At 36.2% G+C, this 7,388-nt stretch overlaps 1 non-coding gene across 1 annotated transcript; it reads left to right on the top strand.

The window, feature by feature from the left end:
* The first annotated feature begins 918 nt into the window (after positions 1-918).
* Positions 919-1,026, top strand: LOC130938223 (small nucleolar RNA R71). The gene has a single exon (XR_009069397.1). It is a non-coding gene; the product is annotated as a small nucleolar RNA R71 (small nucleolar RNA).
* The last annotated feature ends 6,362 nt before the right edge of the window (positions 1,027-7,388 follow it).

Here is a 7,388-nt window from a genome sequence, read left to right as displayed (position 1 = left end):
GAATGGCAGAAGTAAGTCCAAGGGAATCTCTATGGTCTCAATTTGAGCCTCAGATTCCCATTGTTCCTCATTGGGGAACTCATTGGAGGTTAGTGCACGCCCACTGAGGTCTTCCTCAGTGGCGTCCTCCTCCTCTCTTTCCTCCCAGAATTCGGCCATGTTAATGGCTTTGCACTCTCCTTTTGGATTTTCTTCTGTATTACTTGGGAGAGTGCTAGGAGGGAGTTCAGTAACTTTCTTGCTCAGCTGACCCACTTGTCCTTCCAAATTTCTGATGGAGGACCTTGTTTCATTCATGAAACTTTGAGTGGTCTTTATTAGATCAGAGACCATTGTTGCTAAGTCAGAAGTATTCTGCTTAGAACTCTCTGTCTGTTGCTGAGAAGATGATGGAAAAGGCTTGTTGTTACCAAGCCTGTTTCTTCCACCATTATTGTTATTGAAACCTTGTTGAGGTCTCTCTTGATTCTTCCATGAGAAATTTGGGTGATTTCTCCATGAAGAATTATAGGTGTTTCCATAGGGTTCTCCTAGGTAATTCACCTCTTCCATTGAAGGGTTCTCAGGATCATAGGCTTCTTCCTCAGATGAAGCTTCCTTAGTACTGTTTGGTGCATTTTGCATTCCAGACAGACTTTGAGAGATCAAATTGACTTGTTGAGTCAATATCTTGTTCTGAGCCAATATGGCATTCAGAGTGTCAATCTCAAGAACTCCTTTCTTCTGACTAGTCCCATTGTTCACAGGATTCCTTTCAGAAGTGTACATGAATTGGTTATTTGCAACCATTTCAATTAGCTCTTGAGCTTCTGCAGGCGTCTTCTTCAGATGAAGAGATCCTCCAGCAGAGCTATCCAAGGACATCTTAGATAGTTCAGAGAGACCATCATAGAAAATACCTATGATGCTCCATTCAGAAAGCATGTCTGAAGGACATCTTCTGATTAATTGTTTGTATCTTTCCCAAGCTTCATAGAGGGATTCTCCATCCTTCTGTCTGAAGGTTTGGACTTCCACTCTAAGCTTACTCCATCTTTGTGGTGGAAAGAACTTTGCCAAGAAGGCATTGACTAGCTTTTCCCAAGAGTCCAGGCTTTCTTTAGGTTGAGAATCCAACCATATTCTAGCTCTGTCTCTTACAGCAAAAGGGAATAGCATCAGTCTATAGACCTCAGGGTTAACCCCATTAGTCTTGACTGTGTCACAGATTTGCAAGAATTCAGCTAAAAACTGATGAGGATCTTCCATTGGAAGTCCATGGAACTTGCAATTCTGTTGCATTAGAGAAACTAATTGAGGCTTAAGCTCAAAGTTGTTTGCTCCAATGGCAGGGATAGAGATGCTTCTCCCATAGAAGTCGGGAGTAGGTGCAGTAAAGTCACCCAGCACCTTCCTTGCATTGTTGGCATTGTTGTTGTTTTCGGCTGCCATGGGTTCTTCTTCTTTGAAGAATTCGGTCAGGTCCTCTAAAGAGAGTTGTGCTTTGGCTTCTCTTAGCTTTCTCTTCAAGGTCCTTTCAGGTTCAGGATCAGCTTCCACAAGAATGCCTTTGTCTCTGCTTCTGCTCATATGAAAGAGAAGAGAAAAAGAAAATGTGGAATCCTCTATGTCACAGTATAGAGATTCCTTGAAGTGTCAGAGGAAAAGAGAAATAGTAAGAAGAAGGAGAAGAAGAATTCGAACTTTAATTGGATAAGGTTCGAATTGTGCATTTAGAAGGAGTAGTACTCCATAAATAGAAGGATGTGGGAAGGAGGGAAGAGAATTTTCGAAAATTCAATCAAAAGATTTTGAAAACATTTTGAAAATTTGATTGAAAAATTTCGAAAATTCAAAGTGAGAAAGAAATCAAGTGATTTTTGAAAAAGAATTTGAAATTAGAAATCAAAAAGATTTGATTGAAAACTAATTTGAAAAAGATGTGATTAAAAAGATTTGATTGAAAAGTTATGGTTTTAAAAAGATGTGATTGAGAAGATATGATTTGAAAACAGTTTTAAAAGATATGATTTGAAAACAATTTGAAAAGATATGATTTTAAAAATTAATGACTTGCCTAACAAGAAAAGATATGATTCAAACATAAAACCTTCCTTAATAGAAAAGGCAAAAAATGTTCAATCAAATCATTAATTGTTAGTAAGTATCTTTGAAAAAGGAAAGAAATTGATTTTGAAAACATTTGATTGAAAAGACATGGTTTGAAAAAGATTTGATTTTGAAAAACTTGAAAAAAATTGATTTGAAAACAAAATCTTCCTCCTGGCACCATCCTGGCGTTAAACGCCCAGAATGGTATACATTCTGGCGTTTAACGCCCAAAATGCACCCTTTTTGGGCGTTAAACGCCCAACCAGGTGCCCTGGCTGGCGTTTAAACGCCAGTCTGCCTTCTTCACTGGGCATTTTTGAATGCTCAGCTTTTTCTGTATAATTCCTCTGCAGTGTGTTCTGAATCTTCAATTCTTTGTATCATTGACTTGAAAAGACACAAATTAGAAATATTTTTGGATTTTTAATAATCAAAATGCAACAAGAATCAAATAATAATGCATGCAAGACACCAAACTTAGCAGTTTGTATACTACTGACACTAATGAACTGAAAATGCATATGAGACACATAAAATACTCAAGTCAATAGAATTCAAAGATCAAAACAAAGAAATATATGCATGGATTCGAAAATTATAACAAAAACATGCAATTGACACCAAACTTAGGATGAGACACTAGACTCAAACAAGAAATATTTTTGAATTTTATGATTTTTTTTAATTTTTTTGTGTTTTTTCGAAAATTAAGTAGAAAAAGAAGGTATCAAAATTCTTAATGAGAATTCCAGGAATCAGTGCAATGCTAGTCTAAGACTCCGGTCCAGGAATTAGACATGGCTTCACAGCCAGCCAAGCTTCCAAAGAAAGCTTCGGTCCAAAACACTAGACATGACCAAAGGTCAGCCAAGCCTTAGCAAATCACTGCTCCAAAAGCAAGATTGATACGAAATCAACAAGCTCTTGTGGTGATAAGTTGAAACCTCGGTCCAATCAGATTAGACATGGCTTCTCAGCCAGCCAGATTTCAACAAATCATCATGAAACTCTAGAATTCATCTTCAAGAATTTCGAAAAAAAATACCTAATCTAAGCAACAAGATGAACCGTCAGTTGTCCAGCCTGAACAATCCCGGGCAATAACACCAAAAATTTGATGTTGTTGCCGGATCTTGGCTCTGATGTTACCAAAGGCTTGCTCAAAACTAGAACAATCCCCGGCAACGGCGCCAAAAACTTGACATGCGAAATTGTGAACTATACTTTTTCACAACTCTCATAATCCCTGGTAATGGCTCCAAAAACTTGGTGCGCCTAATACCATGGCATTACACAACTTCGCACGACTAACCAGCAAGTGCACTGGGTCGTCCAAGTAATAAACCTTACGTGAGTAAGGGTCGATCCCACGGAGATTGTTAGTATTGAAGCAAGCTATGGTCATCTTGTAAATCTTAGTCAGGCAAGCTCAAATGTATATGATGATGAACGAAAATAACATAAAGATAAGGATAGTGATACTTATGTATATCATTGGTGTAAGAGCTTCAGACAAGTGTATGAAGATGCCTTCCCTTCCGTCTCTCTGCTTTCCTACTGTCTTCATCCAACCCTTCTTACTCCTTTCCATGGCAAGCTCGTATAGGGTCTCACTGTTGTCAGCAGCTACCTCCCATCCTCGCAGTGAAAGCTAATGCTCAATACTCTGTCACAGTACGGCCAATCACCGGTTCGGTTCCCTCCCCTACCGGAATAGAATAACTCTTTTGCGTCTGTCACTAACGCCCAGTAGGTTACAGGTTTGAAGCACGTCACAGTCATTCAGTCATTGAATCCTACTCAGAATACCACAGATAAGGTTAGACCTTCCGGATTCTCTTGAATGCTGCCATCAGTTCTTGCCTATACCACGAAGACTCTGATCTCACGGAATGGCTGGCTCGTTTGTCAGGCGAGCACTCGGTTGTCAGGCGATCAACCATGCATCATGCAATCAGAAATCCAAGAGATATTCACTAAGCCTCAGATGCTTGTAGAACAAGAATGGTTGTCAGTCACCTTGTTCATGGGTGAGAATGGTGATGGGCGTCAATCATCACCTTCATCATGTTGAAGAACAAGTGATATCTTGGTAAAAGAACAAGCGGAATTTGAATGAAAGAACAATAGTAATTGCATTAATACTCGAGGTACAGCAGAGCTCCACACCTTAATCTATGGTGTGTAGAAACTCCACCGTTGAAAATACATAAGAACAAGGTCTAGGCATGGCCGAATGGCCAGCCTCCCAAAGAGGGTTTAATCATAAAAACATGATCAAAAGCTTTCTATACAATAGTAAAAGGTCCTACTTATAAGAAACTAGTAGCCTAGGGTGTACAGAAATGAGTAAATGACATAAAAATCCTTTTCCGGGCCCACTTGGTGTGTGCTTGGGCTGAGCAATGAAGCAATTTCGTGTAGAGACTCTTCTTGGAGTTAAACGCCAGCTTTGGTGCCAGTTTGGGCGTTTAACTCCCATTTGGGTGCCAGTTCCAGCGTTTAACGCTGGGATTTCTTGAGGTGACTTTGAACGCCGGTTTGGGCCATCAAATCTTGGGCAAAGTATGGACTATTATATATTGCTGGAAAGCCCAGGATGTCTACTTTCCAACGCCGTTGAGAGCGCGCCAATTGGGCTTCTGTAGCTCCAGAAAATCCACTTCGAGTGCAGGGAGGTCAGAATCCAACAGCATCTGCAGTCCTTTTGAGTCTCTGGATCAGATTTTTGCTCAGGTCCCTCAATTTCAGCCAGAAAATACCTGAAATCACAGAAAAACACACAAACTCATAGTAAAGTCCAGAAAAGTGAATTTTAATTAAAAACTAATAAAAATATACTAAAAACTAACTATATCATATCAAAAACATACTAAAAATAATGCCAAAAAGTATACAAATTATCCGCTCATCAAGCTGCTATTAAAGTAAAAATCATTCTATTTGTTCCCTTGCCATATATTAAAAGGTCCTATTTATGAGACTTCATCATTAGGAGTGCCTGAACTTTATTAGGTGCAGCTGACGCTAGTGAATTAGATATGCTAAAATGATTATTGATGATTGCTACTAGGACATGTACGTTTTATATTTTGGTTGATCTATATACATTTTGTATACTATTGAAGATAGCACAAAAATAACTTGCTTTAGAATTTTCATACTTGTGTTATGATGTTGGAGAGCATGAACAAGACTGCAAGAATAATAGAATCCCCTTAGAAATTGTGTGCTTGCCTAAAACTATTTTTGGGTAAAGAAATGATGTTCATTAATGAATTTACTGTTTGCTTCTGAAGGGACTAATGGCAAGTATCATTGGGGATTGTTCTGTCGGACTTTTTTTTTTCTTTTTATTTTGACAATAAAAATGCAAATTTCTTATTGATAAGTTTTTGGGAATTGCTTCAAAGTTCCACAATTTAGGTATGATAAGCACCTGGTGTTTTTTGTTTTTTTTCTTTTAATTGAAAAAGGGAACCTAATTATAAGTGCAGATCTTTGTGAATAGAAATTAGAACTAAATTAACTACTAAGATTCATTGCTTTTACTGTGTAGCTGAAGCAAAAAGTGCATAAGCTGCTTAGTCTGCAGATGCTGAGGACAGAACAACTAAGAGAAGGGAAAGGTGCCACTCAAAGCGTAATGCCAAATTTGTGAAGAAACTTGTAGCTAAAAATAAAGGAAGTTGAAGTCTTCATAAAGCCTATAAATTCTTATAAATTAAGTTAGGCACCATCTACGTCACACCTCCATATTCGAAAACCAGCAAAAGCTTGATTACAGCAGCGTCGATGTGAACGTGGTTTCTAAAATTTTTGGATGTTCCTTTTGTGTTATAGATGATTTTTTCAGTCCTTTTGCATATTTTGATGTGTTTGTAGCACTGTTCCAGTTCCACTAGCTAAATACAATATTATTCTTTGGATTATGTTAATATGTAAGGCATGGAACACATGATTTGGCCTTCACTTTTATGTTCAATGGGTCTTTGTTACTTTATTATGATTCAATTGATATTGAATACAAGTTTCATAGCTTAAGCTATTATTAAGATTCAAATTCACTGTCTTATTATAAGATTATAGCTCTTGAGAATGCTTGTTTAACAAAATTTAAAGAAGCAACAAAAAAGAAAAGAAAAGGAAAAGAACAATGGAAAATATATAAAGTAACATCCATTTAATTTGAATAAGAAACATCCTTATGCTTAATAGAAGTAACATCCGCTTAGATCTTGCAAAAAATAATTAGGTACCCACACGAAAAAATATGTCAAGTAGGATTTCTATAAAAAAAAAGCCATGCAAATCTTAAAAAAGTAGAGAAATACACAACTGTTACACAAGGAAACTTGAAAAATATAATCGTGGTTCTTAAAATTTTCAGATGTTCCTTTTGTGTTATAGCTGATGATCTTTTAAGTCCTTTTGCATATTTTGATGTGTTAGCATTCCACCAGCTAAATACAATTTTATTCTTTGATATGTTAATATGTAAGGCATGAAACACATGATTTGGCCTTGACTTTTATGTTCAAGGGGTCTTTGTTGCTTTAATATGTTACTTGTATTTATTCTTTCCTACAGAAATGATTCAATTGATATTGAATACAAGTATCACATCTTAAGCTATTATTAAGATTCAAATTCACTATCGTATTATAAGATTATGGCTCTCCAGAATGCTTGTTTAACAAAATTTAACGAAGGAAAAAAAAAAGAGAAAAGAACAACAACGAAAAATATATAAAGTAACATCCATTTAGTATGAATATCATGGTGCTTAATCGAAGATTAGAAGTAACATTCACTTAAATCTTGCCAAAAATAATCATGTACCTACACGAAGAAACATACCAAGTAGGATTTATATAAAAAAACAGCCATGGAATTCTTAAAGAAGTAGAGACATCTACAACTACAACACAAGGAAACTCGAAAATTATATAAAGTAACATCTATTTAGTATGATAAAGAAACATCTTAATACTTAACAAAAGTAACATCCACTTAGATCTTGGCAAAAATAATCAGGTACTTAAATGAAGAAACATGCCGAGTAAGATTTATAAAAAAATGTCATGCAATTCTTAAAGAAGTAGACATCTACAACTGCAACACAAGAAAAATTAGAAAATATATCAAAAGTATCTCAATCAATAATGGCATCCCATGTATACATCAGAATAACATGTTTTACACTTTGAAAGTGTTATATGAAAAAAAAAATAACATGTATACATCTTAATTACATTAAACTAAAAATTTTCAAAAGAATTTAGCAAAGACATGAA

Source organism: Arachis stenosperma, chromosome 6, assembly GCF_014773155.1.
Source record: "Arachis stenosperma cultivar V10309 chromosome 6, arast.V10309.gnm1.PFL2, whole genome shotgun sequence".
In the NCBI taxonomy this organism is placed as follows: domain Eukaryota; kingdom Viridiplantae; phylum Streptophyta; class Magnoliopsida; order Fabales; family Fabaceae; genus Arachis; species Arachis stenosperma.
This window is presented reverse-complemented; position numbering and strand designations above follow the sequence as displayed.